Source organism: Eschrichtius robustus, chromosome 13 (genome assembly GCF_028021215.1).
Source record: "Eschrichtius robustus isolate mEscRob2 chromosome 13, mEscRob2.pri, whole genome shotgun sequence".
NCBI lineage: Eukaryota > Metazoa > Chordata > Mammalia > Artiodactyla > Eschrichtiidae > Eschrichtius > Eschrichtius robustus.
The window spans coordinates 49,937,195-49,949,642 of record NC_090836.1 but is presented as its reverse complement, the minus strand read 5'-3'; positions in this window follow the sequence as shown (position 1 = coordinate 49,949,642).

Sequence of the window (12,448 nt, the reverse complement as noted above, 5' to 3'; positions counted from 1 at the left end):
TATATTTAAATGAGCAGTTCAAAGTATTTAGAGAAACAGACTCAATCATTGCTTTTACTCTAAAGGATTGAGGACATTGGATGGATGATAATATTGATTGATTGAGTTCTGATTATACTTCTGATTTCAAGGTGAAAGCTCCTAGAGTGTGGAATTTTCTCTATGTTGAGTTAAGCAAGATACACAGGGTGGAAGATACTATAGATAGTTAATGAAATGTATAATAAAAATATGGTTGAACATAATCTTTAGAGGTAGTTTCACATTTCTGTGGACTTTCATCCCTATACAGTTTGCCTATGCATTTTATTTCTTTTTTGAAACAAGGGCTTAACATGACTTCTCTGCTGGTTATTATCACATGTAAGCACAAATTATAGAGAATCTTTGACTCCAAAATTAACTTTTTAGTTATTTTTCAAAATTTCTTTTGGCCTTATATTTTAGACATTGAGAAACAAGATAGCATGACGGTTGAAGGGAGATTCTAGAAACCAATTGTTTGGGTTCAAATTCCAGCTCTGCCACTTATTTTATGACTTTCAACAAGTATTTCAACCTCTCTGTGATTTGGCTTCCTTATCTGTAAAATAAAGGTAGTAATTTTCTATTTCGGGGTAATTAGAAGAATTAAATAAATTAGAAGAATTAAATAAACACAAGAAGAATTCCAGATCCACAGCTAACGCTCAGCATGCATGAAGTGTATTGTCACTATGGTCTTTGAGCAAATGGTTTTGGACTATTCTAAACACTTTATCTACATTTTACTGGTTTGATTGTAGCAATTCTAGTACATGGTAACAGACAACACTAGATTCAACTTAGAAATATAAAACAAGCACACACAAAAAATAAAATTGATGAAAATATTCTGGTAAACTTTTGCTTAATAATTGATGCAGCAATAGTCTCTTGGGCACACCTGCTACCATAATATGTTTAGAGAATAAAACTATATAAGATCTTTGAATTGCAATTTCCACTATTTCAAGTTACAAATTACTTCATCTCTGACACTTGTCACATTCTATGCATTATGTCTTATTAGGCCATTATCATAGACTGCCAAGTAGGAAGGAAAAATATTCAATTATTTTTTCTCAAAAGGATTATTGCAAAGTAAATCTTTGCCATTTGCAGAGTAAAATATATATCTCGCTAGAGTGCCAGGAGAGCATTCAAATCTGGCTATTCACTCTATGTAATTAGGAATGGATCCTAGAAAAAATAAGTCAAATAATATGAGTTTAAAGAATTTTTAAAAACTTAGTCAAACTTTCACAAGTTTGGTGGTAGATTTTTTTTCTCTTTGTGATGTCAGGAATTACCGTAATAATTTACATTTATTTTTGAAGATTAACACTGGTCCAGGCACAGTGCTAACCACTTTACATTAATTATTTTTTTAATCCTCAGTATAACAATGCTATGTGGTACAGTTGTTATCCCTCACTGAATTAATGAAGCACCCAAAGCTCAGAGAAGCTAAGAGATTTGACGAAGATTATCTCACTAATAAGTAGCTAATAAGCAGACAAGGTTAAATTCTCAGTGGTTTGTCTCTAGGACCCATGTTCTTAAACTTTTTGCTATGCTGCCTCTTCAAGTATTTATTAACAATAGTCAAACCTCGATTTTTTTCTTTAATATAAAATTATTTTTATTCTAATATTCTGAAAATTCTTGATTTGAGTACAGAGATTTCATGTTCTTCAGATTACGTGATCAGATCCCAGACTAACTGAATTCAAATCCTAGTTTTGCTACTGAACACTTTTTGATCTTTGAGTCAATTTATTTAAAGTTTAGGAGCTTCAGTTTGCTCATCTGTAAAATAAGTGCAATCATCATGCTTCATACAATTCTTGTAAATTTTAAATGAATTAATATATACAAATCATATAGACCAGTGCATGGGAAAAAAAATTCAATTAATATTAGCTATTATTACTATTAGCAAAAAGCAAGAGCTTGGGCTCAGAATGTTAATATATTAATTAAACTTAGGTTTGGCAGTGAGTAGCAGAAAACTCAAAATGACTGTGGCTTTAAAAAGACAAAAGTTTATTTCTGTTTCATGTAAAAGTTTGGAGATAATCATTTCAGGGCTGATGTACCTTCTGTGTCAGGAACCCAGCTTATTCTGTCTTGTTGTTCTGCTAACTACGTTGTCTGTTGCTTTGGCTTGACTGTATGCAGCCACATCCATCTGCGTTCAAGTCAGCAGAGAAAAGGAGAGGCTAAAAAGGAAGAGATAAAAGGTACAGACTAACTAACTCTTAAGTTTCCCAGAAGCTGACACATATAACTTGATCTGACATACTTTTGTTTGGAACTTAACAGCAAGATGCTACTAACAGCAAGGAAAGCTGAGAAACATAGTCTTTATTATAGGCATGCATGAAGGGACAAGCATTTTGGGAGGCCTGTCTAGGTTTTTCTTAAGGAGCTAAAAACCGAAAGGGTGGGGCTTGAACTTTGTTTCAGTGCTGGCTGGAAACTTGTTTTTCCTAATATATCACTTTTCATAACAATGGATTTATTAGGAAATATTACATGTCTTCTTTACCCTCTTTTATATTTTTAATAATATTCTCTGCCCTAGTTACATGTTTTCTCCTATTTTCTCTCTGTTTTGTTTTTAAAGTAGAAAACCAAAATGCAAGATTTCTCAGTGTGAGGAGTAGTATTTCTGGTATAACACATAATGGAGAACCATAAGTCTCTCTACTTTAAAATCTCTTGTTCTCTAAAGTAAATTCATTTGGTTAAAAAAAAACCCATATTTTTGCTACATGCAAATATTTTTGGAGAAATATGGGAAATAAATTAATATTTTTGTATAACCACTGCATGTCCTGTTGAAGTGCTTAGATAGTTCACCAAAATAATGGACAAAGTATTGACTTTTAGGCCAACATTGTTTCTTGATCCATTTAAAAGATCAAACTTTTGTTTCTGGTAAATAAAACTGTATAAATTGTGTAGTCCACAGGCAATCTCTAAAAATGGTATTTCTTTACATTTTAAACTTGATATTGGTCTATATATTGGAAAAGTATGGAAAGCACAGGAAAAAGAGTAAATTTATGGTGGAGAAACCTGACAAAGACTACCATTTATTAAAATATATGTGGCATTTCTCCTTTTAAAATATTACTGGCTTTAAACTTAGGCAACTCTCTAGAAGATAGTCAATAAAATGACATTTTTACAAATAAGGATATCAGTCGTGCAAATGATAACAAAAGTCATAAAAACAGATTAGTTTTGGAGAAGGCAGACGTCTACACAATGTTTCTGCTGCTCATCCAGAGATAACCTGAGAAGTAAAAGAAAAGAAATCCAGACTCCTCTTGGCCCTGCATTATTCTTGGTCATTATAGTTGAAGGGGAATTCTAAAAGTCACCCAAGATAATGTGCAGGTTTCTTTTGGTAGGAAGGTTTCCTGAAAAAGAACTTTAATTGATCACAGAACAACTATATTTGACGTCCGATTACCTGTTTAAAATCTACCTATCCAGAACCGAAAAGATTTTGTTTGTTTATTTGTTCATTTTACTTCCCCTAGCTCTTCCATAGAAGGAGCAATAATAAATACTACTTCAAAAAATATTACAAGCGTTAGGAAAAATGGACCCAGTATTGATAAATGAACTTCTGGCTTAAGAAATAACTTCCTGTTAAGAATTACTGAAACTTGGGGCTTCCCTGGTGGTGCAGTGGTTAAGAATCCGCCTGCCAATGCAGGAGACACGGGCTTGAGACCTGGTCTGGGATGATCCCACATGCCGTGGAGCAACTAAGCCAGTGTGCCACAACTACTGAGCCTGCGCTCTAGAGCCCGCGAGCCACAACTACTGAGCCCATGCGCCACAACCACTGAAGCCCACGCGCCTAGATCCCATGCTCCGTAACAAGAGAAGCCACCACAATGAGAAGCCCGTGCACCACAACGAAGAGTAGACCCCGCTTGCCGCAACTAGAGAAAGCCCGTGCGCAGCAACGAAGACCCAACACAGCCAAAAATAAATAAATAAATTAAAAAAAAAAAAAGAATTACTGAAACTTGTATCTCCAGCATTGTTTGGAAGGTTGTTTTTGTTTTTGGCGGCTTGTGTACAGCAGAGATATTAAATAATTCTGGCATGGCTTAATTTGTGCTCTGTCTCATAATAGGACTGTGTCACCTTTGCCATGTTACATCTCTCTAAACCTCAGTTTCCTCCTCTGTAAAAGGGGGGAAGTAAAACTTACCTTGTGTGATTATTGTGAAGTATAAATAATATGATGGATGTAAAGTTATTTTTATAGTTCTAGGCATAAAATTGCTGTTCAGTAACTAATCACTTGAAATAGTACAAGTATATCAAAAGTTGATATTTTCAAATAGAAGATCATTCTAGAAACTGAAAAGGAAATAATGATTTTATTTCTGCCTCATCCATTACCTATAAGGATAGGAGTCCATATTTTTCTTAGGTTGGGAATTGCTTATTTTTGAGAATGAAGTCCTTTTTAAAATCAAAACATGTACAGATTCCCATACCAAAATAATTTTATAGACATTAATCATGACATTATTTGACTGTGATCTATATTTGGACAATACTTTTAAATATATTTGTAATTTATTAATCTGAAAGGCATCTGTTTACACTTTAAAAACTATAATATACATATATGCAAGACCTAATATTCCTTCAGTCTAGGGGGAAAAAATTGATGTATATATGGATTTTTGCATGTATTCCGTGCAATAAGAGCAAGATTTCAATGAGTACATGTCCCTCTGCTCTGGATCCACTGATATAAACTATATCTTTTGACTAATAAAAAATATAAAGTCCAAGGTATAACTGTATTATCCTAAACAATGTCATACACTATCTACGTGAAAAAGACTTGCTTTTTTCACTGTTGTTGTTTGCATGCACTGATACTGATAATCTATCCCGGTGTCATCCTTCTAGTATCTTTGTTAAAAAATATATAAGCCTGATTATCAGCCTTTGAAATATTCTGCATTATAAAAAAGACTCAGGAAAATCAAAGTAGCAGGGAATTGCATTAAGATGAAGCAAACCAAGGGTTGACACAAGATATATGCAATGTAAGAGAGTAAATAAGCTCTCCAGCTCTAGTCACTGTTGAATGCAGATTAGGATTTGCAACAGATACTGATGGTCATAGGTGTCTCTGCTATGCCTAGCCTTGTAAAACAGGACATCTATATATGGTCCATATTGCCTGACAATGCTTTCAGAGGTCCATAGACTATAAACTCAGAACCTGGTGCTGCTGAGGCTTATGAGGTATCTATAACAGCACTACACAACCAGCCATAATGACTACTTGGCACATATAAATATACAAATGGTGCCTGCCCTGGAAGAACTTACAATTTTCTTAATCTGATGAAACAGTAAATAGAATTTAAAAATTAATTACATTTTGATTGTATCTTTGAGCTTCTCGTTTTTATGTTCTCTGCCAACTACACCCAAAAAATACTGTTAATGGAAATGAGGTGGTCTGGTTTGAAATCTGAGAATAGAAGCTACATCTACCCTGAGGATGGGGACTGGCAAAATAAAATGTCAGTTTGGAGGCAGAGCTTGCAGAATGTGAGCAGAGCAATCGAGGGTGCACATACATTAGTCCTTGTCACACACAGTGTGGCTGCTTCATGGTGAAGACACTTCCTCTGATCTCACATAGACTCACACCAGGTTCTGTAGCCTGTCCCTGGAACCGTATTATCCATGGAAGGCAAAGGAGACCAAAATGTGAAGGAGAATCATTTCAGGCACAAGTTACAATAACAGCGATACTTTCCAACAGTGGATTTTTCAACAGTCTGGATTCTCCTGACATTCTGGCATTCTGTCCTGGGGTAGTTAGACAGGGAGAGCCACCTCAGTCACTTGGTAACAGAAGGAAGTTGGCAGGCCTGAGACATTCAGAAATTACCTTCTTTTTCAGCCAAAGGAAAGAAAAAAAAAAAAGATGAAAGTATAGATTAGCTGTTGTGCCATTAAGTTGCACCTTGAATTTGGCCCTAGGCAGGTGATCTGGGGAAACAAATAGTAATACTTCAGATGGAAAGTACCATGGGAGGACAAAGAAGACAGAGTTAAATTCCAAGGGAAGAAGTCTGTGAAGACAGCAGTAGAGAGAGAGGCAGGGTAGGAGTGAGCCCCGTAGGACACTGACGACTTCCCAGTCTTTCTCCTTGGATCTGTGCCTTGCCAACTGGACATTCCCTTCTGAATAAGCCACAGAATAAACCACAGGATAAACCACAGGATTTATCCTCTAAGATAAGTCATAGCACACTGCATGTGAGTTGTAATTGAATGCTTACCAACCATCCTCTCAGTTGCATTGAGCATCCCTGAGTCTTATTGATCTCTGTATCCTCAGTGCCCAAGACTGTGTTTAATGCTTTGAAAATTCTCAACAAGTAGTTGTGGAATATGTAAAGTATTAAACTGATGAAAGGGTAGTTTAAAAAAATCCTGCTTTCTCATTTCTCAAATATATTTCTTTTTTTTTTTTTTTTTACCGATACAGTCTTTATTTATTTGAGATTCATAACACACTTATATAATTTTTTACATATTAATGTAAATTTAAGCACACACAAAAACACAGAATGAAATTATATATTTTCATAGATACCCATGAATATGAAAATATATTTGCAGAATATTTGAAAAACACACATTGAAAATTTGTCAAGCTAATGCAGTCTTTAAAATACAGTTTTAAGATAAGGTTATTTAAAGTATGGCAGTCTTCATTTCTCAAGGTTAATGCATTGCTAAGTATTCATTTAATTTTTTTTTTTTTAAACATCTTTATTGAAGTATAATTGCCTTACAATGGTGTGTTAGCTTCTGCTTTATAACAAAGTGAATCAGTTATACATATACAATATGTTCCCATTTCTCTTCCCTCTTGCATCTCCCTCCCTCCCACCCTCCCCATCCCACCCCTCCAGGTGGTCACAAAGCACCGAGCTGATCTCCCTGTGCTATGCGGCTGCTTCCCACTAGTTATCTATTTTACATTTGGTAGTGTATATATGTCCATGACACTCTCTTACCCTGTCACATCTCACCCCACCCCCTCCCCATATCCTCAAGTCCATTCTCTAGTAGGTCTGTGTCTTTATTCCCGTCTTGCCACTAGGTTCTTCATGGCCTTTTTTTTTTTTTTTTTCCCTTAGATTCCGTATATATGTGTTAGCATACTGTAGCATACTGTATTTGTTTTTCTCTTTCTGACTTACTTCACTCTGTATGACAGACTCTAACTCCATCCACCTCATTACAAATACCTCCATTTCATTTCTTTTTATGGCTGAGTAATATTCCATTGTATATATGTGCCACATCTTCTTTATCCATTCATCTGTCGATGGACATTTAGGTTGCTTCCATGTCCTGGCTATTGTAAATAGAGCTGCAATGAACATTTTGGTACATGACTCTTTTTGACCTATGGTTTTCTCAGGGTATATGCCCAGTAGTGGGATTGCTGGGTCGTATGGTAGTTCTATTTTTAGTTTTTTAAGGAACCTCCATACTGTTCTCCATAGTGGCTGTATCAATTTACATTCCCACCAGCAGTGCAAGAGTGTTCCCTTTCCTCCACACCCTCTCCAGCATTTATTGTTTCTAGATTTTTTGATGATGGCCATTCTGACCGGTGTGAGATGATATCTCATTGTAGTTTTGATTTGCATTTCTCTAATGATTAATGATGTTGAGCATTCTTTCATGTGTCTGTAGGCCATCTGTATATCTTCTTTGGAGAAATGTCTATTTAGGTCTTCTGCCCATTTTTGGATTGGGTTGTTGGTTTTTTTGTTATTGAGCTGCATGAGCTGCTTGTAAATCTTGGAGATTAATCCTTTGTCAGTTGCTTCATTTGCAAATATTTTCTCCCATTCTGATGGTTGTCTTTTGGTCTTGTTTATGGTTTCCTTTGCTGTGCAAAAGCTTTGAAGTTTCATTAGGTCCCATTTGTTTATTTGTGTTCTTATTTCCATTTCTCTGGGAGCTGGGTCAAAAAGAATCTTGCTGTGATATATGTCATAGAGTGTTCTGCCTATGTTTTCCTCTAAGAGTTTGATAGTGTCTGCCCTTACACTTAGGTCTTTAATCCATTTTGAGTTTATTTTTGTGCATGGTGTCAGGGAGTGTTCTAATTTCATACTTTTACATGTAGCTGTCCAATTTTCCCAGCACCACTTATTGAAGAGGCTGTCTTTTCTCCACTGTATATGCTTGCCTCCTTTATCAAAGATAAGGTGACCATATGTGTGTGGGTTTATCTCTGGGCTTTCTATCCTGTTCCATTGATCTATATTTCTGTTTTTGTGCCAGTACCAAACTGTCTTGATTACTGAAGCTTTGTAATATAGTCTGAAGTCAGGGAGCCTGATTCCCCCAGCTCCATTTTTCGTTCTCAAGATTGCTTTGGCTATTCGGGGTCTTTTGTGTTTCCATACAAATTGTGAAATTTTTTGTTCTAGTTCTGTGAAAAATGCCAGTGGTAGTTTGATAGGGATTGCATTGAATCTGTAGATTGCTTTGGGTAGTAGAGTCATTTTCACAATGTTGATTCTTCCAATCCAGGAACATGGTATATCTCTCCATCTATTTGTATCATCTTTAATTTCTTTCATCAGTGTCTTATAATTTTCTGCATACAGGTCTTTTGTCTCCTTAGGCAGGTTTATTCCTAGATATTTTATTCTTTTTGTTGCAATGGTAAATGGGAGTGTTTTCTTAATTTCACTTTCAGATTTTTCGTCATTAGTGTATAGAAATGCAAGAGATTTCTGTGCATTTATTTTGTATCCTGCTACTTTACCAAATTCATTGATTAGCTCTAGGAGTTTTCTGGTAGCATCTTTAGGATTCTCTATGTATAGTATCATGTCATCTGCAAATAGTGACAGCTTTACTTCTTCTTTTCTGATTTGGATTCCTTTTATTTCTTTGTCTTCTCTGATTGCTGTGGCTAACACTTCCAAAACTATGTTGAATAATAGTGGTGAGAGTGGGCAACCTTGTCTTGTTCCTGATCTTAGTGGAAATGGTTTCAGTTTTTCACCATTGAGGACAATGTTGGCTGTGGGTTTGTCATATATGGCCTTTATTATGTTGAGGAAAGTTCCCTCTATGCCTACTTTCTGCAGGGCTTTTATCATAAATGGGTGTTGAATTTTGTCGAAAGCTTTCTCTGCATCTATTGAGATGATCATATGGTTTTTCTCCTTCAATTTGTTAATATGGTGTATCACATTGACTGATTTGCGTATATTGAAGAATCCTTGCATTCCTGGGATAAACCCCACTTGATCATGGTGTATGATCCTTTTAATGTACTGTTGGATTCTGTTTGCTAGTATTTTGTTGAGGATTTTTGCATCTATGTTCATCAGTGATATTGGCCTGTAGTTTTCTTTCTTTGTGACATCTTTGTCTGGTTTTGGTATCAGGGTGATGGTGGCCTCGTAGAATGAGTTTGGGAGTGTTCCTCCCTCTGCAATATTTTGGAAGAGTTTGAGAAGGGTAGGTGTTAGCTCTTCTCTAAATGTTTGATAGAATTCACCTGTGAAGCCATCTGGTCCTGGGCTTTTGTTTGTTGGAAGGTTTTTAATCACAGTTTCAATTTCAGTGCTTGTGATTGGTCTGTTCATATTTTCTATTTCTTCCTGGTTCAGTCTCGGCAGTTTGTGCATTTCTAAGAATCTGTCCATTTCTTCCAGGTTGTCCATTTTATTGGCATAGAGTTGCTTGTAGTAATCTCTCATGATCTTTTGTATTTCTGCAGTGTTAGTGGTTACTTCTCCTTTTTCATTTCTAATTCTATTGATCTGAGTCTTCTCCCTTTTTCTCTTGATGAGTCTGGCTAATGGTTTATCAATTTTGTTTATCTTCTCAAAGAACCAGCTTTTAGTTTCATTGATTTTTGCTATTGTTTCCTTCATTTCTTTTTCATTTATTTCTGACCTGATCTTTATAATTTCTTTCCTTCTGCTGGCTTTGGGGTTTTTTTGTTCTTCTTTCTCTAATTGCTTCAGGTGCAAGGTTAGGTTGTTTATTCGAGATGTTTCCTGTTTCTTGAGGTAGGCTTGTATTGCTATAAACTTCCCTCTTAGCACTGCTTTTGCTGCGTCCCATAGGTTTTGGGTCGTCGTATCTCCATTGTCATTTGTTTCTAGGTATTTTTTGATTTCCCCTTTGATTTCTTCAGTAATCACTTCGTTATTAAGTAATGTATTGTGTAGCCTCCATGTGTTTGTATTTTTTACAGATCTTTTCCTGTAATTGATATCTAGTCTCATAGCGTTGTGGTCGGAAAAGATACTTGATACGATTTCAATTTTCTTAAATTTACCAAGGCTTGATTTGTGACCCAAGATATGATCTATCCTGGAGAATGTTCCATGAGCACTTGAGAAAAATGTGTATTCTGTTGTTTTTGGGTGGAATGTCCTATAAATATCAATTAAGTCCATCTTGTTTAATGTATCATTTAAAGCTTGTGTTTCCTTATTTATTTTCATTTTGGATGATCTGTCCATTGGTGAAAGTGGGGTGTTAAAGTCCCCTACTATGATTGTGTTGCTGTTGATTTCCCCTTTTATGGCTGTTAGTATTTGCCTTATGTATTGAGGTGCACCTATGTTGGGTGCATAAATATTTACAATTGTTATAGCTTCCTCTTGGATCGATCCCTTGATCATTATATAGTGTCCTTCTTTGTCTCTTGTAATAGTCTTTATTTTAAAGTCTATTTTGTCTGATATGAGAATTGCTACTCCAGCTTTCTTTTGACTTCCATTTGCATGGAATATCTTTTTCCATCCCCTCACTTTCAGTCTGTATGTGTCTCTAGGTCTGAAGTGGGTCTCTTGTAGACAGCATATATATGGGTCTTGTTTTTGTATCCATTCAGCCAGCCTGTGTCTTTTGGTGGGAGCATTTAATCCATTTACATTCAAGGTAATTATCGATATGTATGTTCCTATTCCCATTTTCTTAAATGTTTTGGGTTTGTTATTGTAGGTGTTTTCCTTCTCTTGTGTTTCTTGCCTAGAGAAGTTCCTTTAGCATTTGTTGTAAAGCTGGTTTGGTGGTGCTGAACTCTCTCAGCTTTTGCTTGTCTGTAAAGGTTTTAATTTCTCCATAGAATCTGAATGAGATCCTTGCTGGGTAGAGTAATCTTGGTTGTAGGTTTTTCTCCTTCATCACTTTAAGTATATCCTGCCACTCCCTTCTGCCTTGCAGAGTTTCTGCTGAAAGATCAGATGTTAACCTTATGGGGATTCCCTTGTGTGTTATTTGTTTTTTTTCCCTTGCTGCCTTTAATATGTTTTCCTTATATTTAATTTTTGACAGTTTGATTAATATGTGTCTTGGCGTGTTTCTCCTTGGGTTTAACCTGTATGGGACTCTCTGTGCTTCCAGGACTTGATTAACTATTTCCTTTCCCATATTAGGGAAGTTTTCAACTATAATCTCTTCAAATATTTTCTCAGTCCCTTTCTTTTTCTCTTCTTCTTCTGGGACCCTTATAATTCGAATGTTGGTGCATTTAATGTTGTCCCAGAGGTCTCTGAGACTGTCCTCAGTTCTTTTCATTCTTTTTTCTTTATCCTGCTCTGTAGTAGTTATTTCCACCATTTTATCTTCCAGGTCACTTATCCTTTCTTCTGCCTCAGTTATTCTGCTATTGATCCCATCTAGAGTATTTTAAATTTCATTTATTGTGTTTTTCATCATTGCTTGGTTCCTCTTTAGTTCTTCTACGTCCTTGTTAAATGTTTCTTGCATTTTGTCTATTCTATTTCCAAGATTTTGGATCATCCTTACTATCATTATTCTGAATTCTTTTTCAGGTAGACTACCTATTTCCTCTTCATTTGTTAAGTCTGGTGTGCTTTGACCCTGCTCCTTCATCTGCTGTGTGTTTTTCTGTCGTCTCATTTTGCTTATCTTCCTGTGTTTGGGGTCTCCTTTTCACAGACTGCATGTTTGTAGTTCCCGTTGTTTTTGGTATCTGTCCCCAGTGGCTAAGGTTGGTTCAGTGGGTTGTGTAGGCTTCCTGGTGTAGGGAACTAGTGCCTGAGCTCTGGTGGATGAGGCTGGATCTTGTCTTTCTGGTGGGCACATCCACGTCTGGTGGTGTATTTTGGGGTGTCTGTGGCCTTATTATGATTTTAGGCAGCCTCTCTGCTAATGGATGGGGCTGTGTTCCTGTCTTGCTAGTTGTTTGGCATAGGGTGTTCAGCACTGTAGCTTGCTGGTCATTGAGTGATGCTGGGTCTTGATGTTGAGATGGAGATCTCTGAGAGATTTTTGCCGTTTGGTATTACGTGGAGCTGGGAGGTCTCTTGTGGACCAGTGTCCTGAAGTTGGC